Consider the following 13,603-nt stretch of genomic DNA (forward strand, 5'->3'; position numbering starts at 1 on the left):
AAAATGGGTACTGATTCGTCAAGAATCAAGCCCAGAAAAACTACCTTCAAAGGAGTAATTCCTGGTGTAGAGGCTCGCTGCACGGGCTCCATCACATTGGAAGTCGTCTTCGGTTCGCTAGAAAACTTCTGAAGCGAGGACTTGATCTTCGACATCGTCCCTTTCCGCAATGGTTATCACGCACTGCTTGGACGAACTGCGTTTGCCTGCTTTAATGTGGTCCCGCACTATGCTTATCTAAATCTCAAGATGCCAGGACCACACGGTGTTATAACAGTCCATGGAAACATGGATCGCTCCCTTCGTACTGAGGAACACAACGCAGCTCTCGCAATAGAAGTCCAGGCCGGCCTTATCAAGCCAAACTCCACTTCGATAGTCAAGCCTCCTGACTCTGTTAAATGAGTCTGGACTATCCTGCAAAATGACAGTCCAGCTCATCAGGAGCTCGATTAGCAATTCGGCCTCTGTCTTAGCCCCAATATAGCTGCGGCATATGTACCGCGTGCACATAATTATGCACTTGAGATACCATAGGCAAAGATGGAGGCATATCAAAGATAAAGTCCACATGGCTTGACCCTACCCGGACTTTCTTACCCCTTTCTCTTTATTTTTAGTTTCTTTAAAATCTACATCACCTTTTGATGGTGTCAAGGGCTCTTTATGACAACCCGGTCACTGATCCTCTAAAAAGATCACTTACCAAGGCGAAGAGAAGCGCGGGTGTATGTCAGAGTATCTAAAAGGATCCTTAAAGATTGCCTCTTCCCTTTTTTACTTGTACGCAGATTTCCCTTGTGTTCGGCATGTAAAATAGCCTTGATGCCTATAGCATTATATGTTCAAGTACGTTTGGACGTATCAATCAGACTATAATGGAAGCAGTTTTTCGCCCAGGCTATTTGCTACTGGCTTATCTCTTAATCTATACTCCATTCCTTTTTTTAGTCTGATTGTCATGTACACCTCGGCTTGACTTAAATCGCTAGGGGCTTCATTCAGCTGTGTACACTTCTTCAAATACAATAAAGTCCAAACACTTTTCATAAGTATAGTTCGGCGTCTCGAATATAGCATTATATGCATCGGCTCCGAATCATGTCTTCAGTCAATAGTTGGGTTACCCGGCTCGTGTGCTTGCTACCTTATGTTTCGCTGAATTGGCTAAGGTAGTAAAGGGAGAACTACTGCGATTGTTTTTCCGGCTCATCCGGATAAACACCTCAGTAGAGAAAGCCGAAAACTGACTATCATGATGCGGCGAGAGCTGGTCAGCTATTCGGTGACTACTTAAAAATCTCTTGTGATTTTCTCCGCTTTAGGTGATGAACCGATCTCTACCAGGACAATCGTTTATAGCACCCATGTTTGGACTATCGAACAAATACCAGGGGCTGCGCCTACAATCCTATAGTCAAACTCCTATGGCTAAGTGAGAGTAATAAAGCCACATAGTCTAATTGCCTGGTTCGCCGCACTAACACCTCCTTCCAGGACTAGGTCACTGGGTCAAGTGTGTTTTTGTGCTGTCCTGAACACCCCCGTACTATCTACGTGAGGGGTTGAAGCCGACGACTGGCCAACTCTCAGTTTAAATAAATGGCCGCACAGGAGGGGAAATAATTTAAGATGAAACAAGGAACATATTATACAAACGACTTGTTTTCATGAAATACAAAGTTTGGGCAATTATATTCATTAAAAAATGATGTCCTTCGAGCATTGGCTCTCTACAATGCGGGCCCCTTCCAGGACGTCGTTGAAATATCGCTCTGGCGTAAGATGCTCCTTGCATGCGGGCGGTCCCTCAGTTGCAAGATTGGTGGCATTCATCTTTGCCCACTGCACTTTGATGCGGGCAAAGGCCATCCGGGCACCCTCGATACAAGCGGACCGCTTTATAGCATCAAGCCATGGGCAGGCATCAACTAGCCGCTTTACAAGCCCAAATAAACTGCTGGGTATGGGTTCGGTCGGCCAAAGATAGATTATAACATCCTTCATGGCCAGTTCGGCCACCCTATGCAGTTCGATCAGCTGCTTCAGCTGATCACTGAGGGGCACTGGATGCTCCGGCACAAGACATTGCGACCAGAACAACTTCTCCGTTGAGCTCCCCTCTTCGGCTCGAAAGAAATCTGCAGCATCAGAAATACTTCGGGGTAGATCCGAAAATGCTCCTGGAAAACTCCAAATGCGGGTTAGAAAGGTATACTTTTTCCTTACAAATTTGCTCTACATATTAAAGGCCTTACCCGCTGCGATCTGTTTTGCCTGTTGGATCTCCCAACGGGTGCCTTGGGCTTCGACCCTAGACTCCCTTGCACTTTGGAGCACTGTAACCAATTCAGAGTCTTGATCCGAAACCTTGTGCTCCAAGGTCTCACACTTTCTTACAACATCTTTGAGCTCTTGTTGGATTTCCTCCAACCTCGCTTCATATTTTTGGTGGGAGGCTCGCTCCTCGTTCGCCTCCTTCTTGGCCTCGGCCAGCGCGCTCTTCAGGGTTTCAACCTTAGACGCGTCACCTATGAGCATAATCATAAACCTCGTTTAGGTAACAATTCGACACTCATATCATTTCAGATATTTTTTGGGTATTCCATACCTTGCTTTTCCTCCAACTTCCGCCTTAGTTCGGATACTTCAGCGGTGTGTGAGGTTGCCGCTCGCATTGAAGCCTGTTCATTAAAAGAAACATATGTATTAGCACCTTTGAGGTTTGATTCGATCCTTTGTTCGGCCTTTCTTTGTGAACGCCGAACAGAGTCTCATGGGCTACTATCTATATACATGCATTCCTTTTGTAAATAATCAACAATATACCTCAAAGCCCGCTAAAAGGAAGGTATAGGCTTCGTTCAATCTGCTTTTGGCGGACCGAACCTTTTGAGCCACCGTACCCATAAGGGTACGGTGTTCCTCCACAATGGAAGCACTCTGAAGCGCTTCCACTAGAGTATCCGACCCGGATGGACAGAGGACGCCGGTGGAGATGGCGCGCCCCCTTCTCTCAAAGGAGGCTGTTCGTTCGATTCCGGAGCCGTCTGGTCTCCAGAATAATATTCGGCTGGGGGCCGCATTGATCATGTCCCCTGTCGCCGGTCTCCGTGGGGTCTATTTTCCCCTCGCCTCGGCAACGGAAGTTTTACCCTCCGTCGCCACCTTCACAGGCTCCCGCACCTCCCCATGATCGAGAGAGATTCTTCGGGACAACACTTCGGCATTGTCCTTAGCGGTGGGTGGAGAAACCCGCGGAGGCGATTCTCTCTCCATCTAGTTTGTCCCTAGCGAGCCCCCAGATGGCGATGATCATTGGGGAGGTCGCGGGCCGGGCTGTAATATGCAGAATTGATGTGTTAGAATCACAAGGCATGTAATCGGACATATATATGGTGTCTTCGGATACTTACGATTCGGCCAGGGGGTTGGGCCTAGGGTGCCACTCGGGAGTGGCGTTGGCATCCGATTCAGAATCATCTGAAAGGGAGAATTTCCCCTTCTTGGATGCCTCCGCTTCCATGTCCTCGGAAGCCGCCCTCCTCTTCTTTCCCCCCTTGAGGGGAGAGTTGCTCTCTTCTTCCTCTTCATCTTTGTCATGAGAGGAGAGAGTCTTAGAGTCTTTGGACACAATGTCTGAAGCGCCTTTACAGCGGAGGCCACCTCTGGTCTCCTTGGGCTTCTTTTTGGCCTTCTTCTCTAGTGCCTTATATGACACCGGAACTAGCATCTTCGTTAGTAGCGCGATGGCTGGGTCTTCGGGCAGTGGAGCGGTACATTGGATCCGCTCCACCTTCTTTGTCCAGCCCTATAGGGTTAATGGAAAGTTCAATATACTCCTTGGATATACAAACCAAAGTTATTATAATACTTATGGGAGTTGCCGGACGAGCGCAGTCGAGGCCGCGGTCTTCGGTCGTGTTCGGCCACGACTTTTGGGCCTTGAAAAGCAGCTTCCATATGTCTTCGTGCATCGTCCAAAGAACTTCTGCAAGGTCCGAGGACTCACCGGATCGAACTCCCACATATATTGAGTCCGGCGTTGACAAGGGAGGATCCGGCGAAAAAGCATCACCTGGATCACGCTGGCAAGAATGGGGTTCTTGTCTATTATGCCACCCTTAATGCGGTTCTACAGTGTCGTCACCTTGTCGGATGATGCCCAATCAAGGCCCTTTTCGAGCCATGATGTAAGCCACATGGGAGGACCGGATTTAAACTCGGGAGTGGCGGCCCACTTGGCGTCGTGGGGTTCGGTGATGTAGAACCACCCCTGCTGCCATCCCTTGACGGTTTCCACGTAGGTCCCCTAGGGCCAGTTGACATTGGGAAGTTTGCTCACTGGCGCCGCCACACTCCGCGTGTTGGCCTTCGACCACTTTCGACTTCACATTGAAGACCTTGAGCCATAGGCCAAAGTGGGAAGGGGTGCGGAGAAATGCCTCGCACACGATGATAAATGCCGAGATATTGAGGAAGGAATTTGGGGCCGGATCATGGAAATCTAGCCCATAGTAATACATCAGACCGCGGACGAAAGGATGAAGGGGAAACCCTTGTCCACAAAAGAAATGAGGGATGAACACTACTGTAAGTGCATCTAGTGCCACCCCTAGTTGGTTTTGGAGTATTGTCGACAAAGTTGGTTGAGGGACTAATGCGTTTGTGAGAATTGCAGGATAACGCAGGTAGTGTCCCTCATTGATTCGGTTTACCTACCAGAGATGACCCCTAAAAATGTATGAAGACATTAAAGACAATGGTGTTGTGTGAAGATATTCACACTAAAGTCTATGACATGAGAAGACATTGAGTGAAGACTATGGAGCGCGAAGACTGAGTTGTTTCGTTGTTTCCTTTTCTTCTTTGTTGAGTCATAGGAACCACCGTACTGTTAAGTGGGGTCCAAGTGAACTAAGTCAGAGTGACTGAAGTGATGCTCAACCCAAATCCTATGTCTTCGAGCGAAGACAATGAGAGCAAATCTTATCCAGAGCTGGATGAGTCAGCTTTGCTTGTAGCCCAAGTAAAGTTGCCGTGTGTGTTTGAAATCTGACTGTTGGAACACGTGTCAGTTCCTTAGTGACCCAGGGTCATTTCGGACATATCAGGTCGGGTTGCCTTGTGGCTATAAATAGCCCACCCCCTACACCATAAATTGGTGGCTGCTCATTGTTAGTTTACGGCTTTTGTCATTTTGAGAGCAACCCACCTCGAAGCCTTTGAGAGAGAAATCCTTGCGAGGACAAAGCCCAAACACCCAGAGCCAAAGAGTGTTAGGCATCACTGAAGTCTTTCTGTCTGTGTGACCTGAAGACTTATTACACTTGAGGACTGTGTATCCTCCAGCCGGTTAGGCGTCGCGTTCTGAGCATCCAAGAGTCATTGTGGATTGCCGGTGAACGAAGTCTGTGAAGGTTCAGAAGTCTACCTTGAAGACTTACCAGAGTGATTGGGCGAGGACTGTGTGTCCTTAGCTCAAGGGGAATAAGGTGAAGACGCGGTCTTCTGAGTTGAATCTCAGCCTCCCTAACCAGACGTACAGTTGTCACAGCAACTGGAACTGGTCCAACAAATCCTGTGTCTTCAACAAGTGACTGGTTCTATCTCTTCCCTCCTTTACTTTGAGTTTGTCTTCATGAAGTCATTGCTTATCTGTCTTATCTGTTTGACTTCATTGCTTGACTACTATTGTTGTTTGGCTTCATACTATCTTCCATCCTGATCCTTACTACCTAGCTGCTATTAGTCTTCGTACGTTAACACCATTGCATACTTGACTATGGCTTGCTTGTTGTAGTTTATCTTCCGCTGCATATCAATTAGGTCATTTCTATTGTTTGTCTTCGAAACTTCCACGTTTTGAAGACTTTCATAAAAATCGCCTATTCACCCCCCTCTAGTTGATAACTAGCACTTTCAATTGGTATCAGAGCAAGGTACTCCCTTGTTCTGTGTGATTCGGTTTAACCACCTGGAGTTTAGCTATGTCGACTGCAGGGATAATCAAAGTCTTCGCTGCTTGCCCTGTGTTCGATGGAACTGAATATCCCTACTGGAAGAATAAGATGCGCATGCATCTTGAAGCCATTGATGTCGACCTCTGGTATGTCGTCAAGAACGGCATTCCAAAAACTGGTGAAGGTGTCACCCCTGCTGATGTCAAGAACTTCATTCAACTGGACTCAACTACAAAGAACATCATCTGTGGTCATCTGACCAAAGGACAGTATGGCCGTGTGAGTGCTCTAGAAACGTCAAAGATAGTCTGGGACTGGCTATCCAAGGTCAACGAAGGCGTCTCTACACAGAGAGACCAGAGGATCAGTGTTCTTCGCAATCTCTTCAACCGCTTCAAGAGAAACAACAATGAAAATGTCCAGCTCATGTTTGATCGCCTCACCGACATCACAAATGAGCTTCAGGCTCTCAACGCCACTGAGATCACCAAGCATGAAATCGTCAAGACGCTGCTGAGATCTCTTGACAGCTCCTTTGACACCCTTGCCCTCATGATACAAGAACGTCCTGACTTCAAGACTCTCGATCCGTCTGATATACTTGAGAGGCTCAACACACATGAGTTCCAGCTTTCTGAGAAAAGAGATATCTATGGCCCCAACTATGGCCGAACTCGTGCTTTGAAGGCAAAAGTTGTTTCCTCATCTGAAGAAGAAGAATCTGACTGCGATTCTGATGATCCTGAAGACATTGGAAGGGAACTTGCTATGCTTGTGAAGAAGTTCCAGAAATTCACCAAGAAGAAGGGCTTTAGAAAGTCTTCACGATCCAGTTCAAGAAATGATGAAGCTTCCACTCAAGAAAACAAGAAGAGAACCTGTCACAAGTGTAAGAAGCCAGGGCACTACATCTCTGAGTGTCCTCAGTGGGACAACGAGAAGAAGAAGAAGAAGAGCAAGGAATATGACTCTGATGACAAGAAGAAGAAGAAATCTTCAAAGTCTTCTTCCAAGTCCTCATCAAAGTCTTCATCTCATAAGAAGAGCTCATCTGGCAAGGCTCGTGCTTTTGTTGGCAAGGAAATGGATTCAGAGGAGGAGTCTGCTTCTGAGGAGGCAGAGGTGGAATCTAAAGCTGAGTCCGACTCTGGCGTTGCAAGTCTGGCTCTAGCCACAACCTATGTTGCCAAGTCCATCTTCAACACTGAAGACAATGACTCCCACACCAACGCTGATGATGACAAGGACGATCCTGCTCCCACCTACTGCTTCATGGCACGCGGTGCCAAGGTAAAATCATGCGATGCTTACTTTCAAACATCAAGTGAAGATGACTCTGATTTTGAATCTAAACCCAGCTACAAAACACTTGATAAAATTGCTACTGAACAACAAAGGGCTATGGAACATACTCAAAAGCTGTTAGACAAAAGCGATGACCCGTTGGACGCGGAAATGACACGTTCACAGTCCTTAGTTGAAGACATAAAAAATCTTCATGCTAAGTATCAAGAACTTGAAAGTCTTCATGAGACGCTCTCAACCACTTATGAAAAGTTCTCCTATGATTATCTTCAAAGGAAGCAAGAGCTTTAGAAATTGAAAGCGACTCATGAAGATCTTCAAAAAGAGAATGAGTCATTTTGCGCTCAATAGATCAGTTCCGCTTAGGATGGATTTGAACCACCATGTCTAAAATGCATTGAGCGTGATAACGCTGCCTATGTTGCTGAATGTTCCAATGCTGCTACTGTTGCTTTGTCTTCAACTACTGATGTGGAAACTAACCCCTCTATTGAGGATACCACTACTATTGCTGATGAAAATGCTAGGTTGAAGACATTGCTCGAAACAGGGATGTACAAAAGTCTAAAAGGGCATCAGACACTTTGTGATGTCCTCAAAAAGCAGATTCTGAACCGAAACCCTAGGAAAGAGGGTGTTGGGTTCGAGTGGAAAATGAATGCTGATGGTTCCTACTGGAAGCCTGAGTAGTATCCCAAAACCACATGGGTTGCTGCAAAGGAACCTTCAGTGGATCCATCCACCTTATCTGGCTTTACCTGTGCTAATCCTATTATCATTGATGAATCCTTTGATTCAAACTATAAACTGTTCAAGAATCAGAATGGTGAAGTGTTTGCCAGGTATATTGGTACTAACTGCAGGAATGGACCGCCAATGAAGAAGATCTGGGTTCCCAAAAGCTGTCTTGAGAATCTTCCTGTGAATGTTGTCATGACACCTCCAGGGAAGAAGACAAACCCCAGACCAAAGGCGTCACATGGTCCAACGGCTTCATACGGAAACATGACTCACCTGAGTCACCCTAACGCCAATGTTTTGCAGGGAAATCACACTCAAACTTATGAGTATGAGCGCATGTCTTCAAACCGCTATGTTCATAGGACTAAGAACTTTTCTGCTTATTCATATGAGTATCATTCATCTCCTGCAAGGCTATTTTCTAGGGCACCAAAGCCGAAATTCTCAGATGCTACACTTAGACTCATTGCTTCTAAGCCACCCCTAAAGATGTGGGTGGTGAAGAAGAACTAACTCTCTTTTGCAGAATATGGTCTCCAGCCAGCAATCAAAGGCGTCCGATATTATTGCTGGGGACCTAAAACACAAAGGGACGCATGATAAAATGACTTACTATGAATCGCTTACCTGTCATACTGTGTGCTAACTTTCATCTAAGCTGTGATAATCCAAGTGTGCGTCAAATGCTTATGCTTCACAACATACCTTGTGAAGCCTATCCTCCTAACTGCACTGTAGGGCATGACACCTCGTGCTTCAGAATGGATTATGGATAGTGGATGCACTGATCATATGACTGGTGATCGAAGTCTTCTCATGGACTCGACCTTACGTCCATCCGACAAGAGTCAAATCACATTTGCTGACACTGGTAAAGGCAAGGTATTGGGTCTAGGTAGAGTTGCAATCTCAAAGGATCAACACATGGATAAAGTGATGCTTGTTGAATCCCTTGGATTCAACTTAATGTCTGTCTCAATGCTTTGTGACTTAAACATGATTGTGATATTCGGAAAATATCGTTGCCTTGTACTAATGGAATCTGACAAGTCTCTAGTCTTTGAAGGGTATAGGAAAGGTGATCTATACATGGTAGATTTCTCAGCAGGTCCACAGCTTGCCGTATGTATTCTTGCAAAAGCTTCAGAATGCTGGCTCTGGCATCAGAGGCTGGGACATGCTGGCATGAGGAACTTACACACTCTCGTCAAGAAGAAGCATGTTATAGGCATCAAAGGTGTCAAGTTCAAGAAAGATCATTTGTGTGGTGCTTGTGAAGCTGGGAAGATGACTAGGGCCAAGCACCCCTCGAAGACAATCATGACGACATCTCAACCCTTCGAGCTGTTGCACATGGACTTATTTGGCCCTACTCACTACTCTACCCTCAAAACAACGGCGTGTCTCTATGGGTTCGTCATTGTTGATGACTACTCAAGATATACATGGGTGCACATAATTCTCTACAAGACTGAAGTACAAGATGTCTTCAGACGATTCGCCAATCGAGCAATGAACAACTATGGCGTCAAGATCAAGCATATCAGAAGTGATAACGCCACTGAATTCAAGAACACCGAGCTTGATCTTTATCTGGATATAATGGGAATCACTCATGAATTCTCTGCCCCATACACACTCAACAAAATGGCATTGTAGAGCGTAAGAACAGAACCGTCATTGAGATGGCTCGAACAATGCTCGATGAGTACAAGACACCAAGAAAGTTCTGGCCTCAAGCTATTGATACAGCATGTCACATCATCAATCGTGTTTACATCCACAAGCTTCTGGGCAAAACATCCTATGAGCTCCTTACTGGCAAGAAGCCAAATGCCAGCTACTTCAGAGTCTTTGGTGCAAGGTGCTGGATCAAGGATCCCCATCACAAGTCAAAATTTGAGCCTAAAGCACACGAAGGCTTCATGCTCGGTTATGGAAAGGATTCACACTCTTATAGAGTCTTCAACCTATTCCACTACAAAATCGTTGAAACTGTGGACGTGCGATTTGATGAAACCAATGGTTCACAATGAGAGCTCCTACCAAGCAAATTAGATGAAGCTCCTTCCAGCGAATCTATCAAGCTGATGGGAACTGGTGAAATCATGCCCTCTGAAGCACAGCCTGAAGAGGAACTTATCATTTCTGCACCAAACCAATCTGAAGACAATGCTCAGACCGAAGACAATCCTCCCAATGATGACAATGATCAGCATGAGCAAGGTCTTCGTCCAATTCATCCTCGTGTTGCAAATGAAGTACAAATTGAGAAGATAATTGATAGCATCAACGCACCTGGCCCGCTTACTCGCTCAAGAGCAACACAGTTAGCAAATTTCTGTGGGCATTTTTCATTTGTATCAATATCTGAACCCAAGAAAGTTGCTGAAGCCTTTATGGAACCTGAATGGATTCAAGCCATGCAAGAAGAACTTCAACAGTTCAAGCTGAATAATGTTTGGGAACTTGTCAAGCGCCCTGACCCTCGCAAACATAACATTATTGGCACTAAATGGATATATCGGAACAAGCAAGATGAGCATGGTCAAGTCGTCAGAAACAAAGCACGTCTTGTGCCTCAAGGATATACTCAAGTTGAAGGCATTGACTTCGATGAAACATTTGCTCCTGTGGCTAGGCTTGAAGCTATTCGCATACTGCTAGCCTATGCTAATCACCACACCATCTTGCTATATCAAATGGATGTGAAAAGTGCTTTCCTCAATGGCAAGATTGAAGAAGAAGTGTATGTTGCTCAACCACCTGGCTTTGAAGATCCAAAACATCCTGATATGGTGTACAAACTAAACAAAGCACTGCATGGCCTCAAACAAGCTCCTTGCGCTTGGTATGATACGATCAAAGACTTCCTGAAGAGCAAAGGCTTCAAACCAGGATCCCTGGATCCCACACTCTTCACGAAGACATATGATGGTGAACTATTTGTATGCCAAATATATGTGGATGACATAATCTTCGGCTGCACCAATCAGAAGTATAGTGATGAGTTTGGATACATGATGGAAGAGCAATATCAGATGTCCATGCTGGGTGAGCTGAAGTTCTTCCTTGGTCTTCAAATTCGTCAGCAAAGAAATGGCATCTTCATATCTCAAGAAAAATATCTCAAAGACTATCTGAAGAAGTTCGGCATGCTAGATTGCAAAGGTTACACGACGCCAATGCCAGCCAAACATCATCTTGGTCCCGACGACAATGGTAAAGAGTTCGATCAAAAGGTATACTGCTCCATGATTGGTTCTTTACTTTATCTATGTGCATCTAGGCCAGATATTATGCTTAGTGTTTGCATGTGTGCTCGATTCCAAGTGACACCAAAGGAATCGCATCACTTAGCTGTGAAGCGAATTCTTAGATATTTGGCTTACACCCCAACACTCAGATTATGGTATCCAAAGGGCTCAAGATTTGATCTGGTTGGATTCTCGGATGCTGATTATGCTGGTGACAAGGTGGATCGCAAGTCTACATCTGGAACATGTCATTTTCTGGGACGATCACTTGTCTGTTGGTCTTCAAAGAAGCAAAACTGTGTATCACTCTCAACTGCTGAATCTGAATACATTGCTGCTAGATCTTGTTGTGCTCAGCTTCTATGGATGAAGCAAACTCTCAAGGACTATGGCGTTAAACTGAAACAAGTACCTCTCTTCTGCGACAACGAAAGCGCCATCAAGATTGCCAACAATCCAGTTCAGCACTCGAAGACAAAGCACATTAAAATTCGTCATCATTTTCTCCGAGATCATGTCATGAAGAAAGATATTGACATCATTCACATCAACACTGAAGAGCAACTGGCAGATATCTTCACAAAGCCTTTGGATGAGAAAAGATTTTGCAAGTTACGGTGTGAGCTAAATATCTTGGAATCCTCAAATGTCCTGTGATCAGGCACACATCCTAACACTTATGCATGTTGATGACTTAAATGTGCAACACTATATCTTCAATCAATGAAGACTTACATTCTAAGTGTGAATACATTAACGTGGAAATTGACTTCGGAGCACCATAATAATTGTGCGTCGTGTCTGGGTCTAATACTTCCTATATGGTGGGTAACGCCACCACCAAATTTCTTGGTTTGAAGTGTTTCACTCATGGCGTTATTGTTGAATATCTTTGCATATTGATTTGTCTTCAACTTTCAACTTATCTTCATGATTTACTTCACTATGTTGAGTTGATTGCTTTCTCATATATATATACTAGTATTCTGTCCTCTACAGCATTCACTTATAGCTATGTCTTCATTGTTGAATCTTTTTGAACTAAGTGAGTGTGATCGGACCCTAATCTCTCTATGCTTACTATCTCAAACTCTATCTGTCCAAATCATATGCATTCTGTTGAAACTGTCGAATGTCTTCTCTGCATCCTTGTCAGCAGAAGACACAGAGACAAACATCAAGTCCTCTTTAAATGATTCATCTTTATTGTAGAAATCCGGAGAAGCCGGAACGACCATCCGACAAACTTGGCGGGCGTGGGAATGTGGGACAACTCTGAGTATGTTGCATGCTTGCCACGTGTCCCACGGATGTGAACAGACAGGGGCACCTGCGTAATTGCGCTGTGCTGCACACCTACTTATAAATACGTGTCCCCTGCGGTCAAGAAAACCTTCTTCCACCTCTCCACCTCGTCAAAACCCTAGCGCCACCGCTAGCTCTTGACGACGCCGGCGACGAAGCGCTTAGCTGCTGCGACTTCTCCGACGCCGTCCTCATGCCGGCCGCGGGCATCGTCCTCTCCGTCGCCGCCGTAGGTGTCCTCCGTCGCCAAGTTAGGGCACGGTGGATTGAACTGCTCGGTCTCCTATTCATCCCATCTAGCAGTTCTTCGTGTGGTAAATATAACTCTATTTTTACCAGCTTTTTGATCCTCAATGATTCATCCAATTTACCAAAATTGGTTTCTGTCTATACAAAGTTAGATCTATTCTGTTTGCATCTCATACTGCCTAGTATATTCACTTAAGCTTCACATCTAGTTAGATTCCTCACTTGTACTTATTCACGGATTCGTACAAATCTGGAACCGACTCTCAACATATAAGTGAATGTCTTCGCAACATGAGGTCAATGTCTTCAAACTGATTTATCTTCAAAATCTTCTGAGAATGCATATGACCTCTTCCCCTTCCCTTGCATCTCTAATGCTGTCACAGGTACATGTCCGTGGGAGAATCCCTAGGTTCTCATAGTCTGCATTCGTTTGCAGAATTCTTACAGCAACACATTGAATCTCCCGAAGCCAGTTCTGTCTGACCAGCAAGAAAAAGCCTTTGAAGCCTTTGAATCTATTGAAACCATTCAGTTTGAAGTTCATGGCTACAGAGAAATCAGTAAGGAAGGGTGGCAGACAGCGTCGTGGGGGAACTTCAAAGGATCTGCCTGATGATCTTGCAGAAATCTACAAAACAGATCCTGAAGAGGATTATAATCAGCGCAAGACACGAATTCGATGGATTCGACGCTATTGGGCTGAACAGTGGTTCAAGTACAAGTTCGTGACCCAGGAGTACGCTGAGAAAAATGCTATCAAGAGTCCTTGGGGTGATATTC

The sequence above is a fragment of the Triticum dicoccoides genome, chromosome 4B, assembly GCF_002162155.2.
Source record: "Triticum dicoccoides isolate Atlit2015 ecotype Zavitan chromosome 4B, WEW_v2.0, whole genome shotgun sequence".
NCBI classification, from domain to species: Eukaryota; Viridiplantae; Streptophyta; class Magnoliopsida; order Poales; family Poaceae; genus Triticum; species Triticum dicoccoides.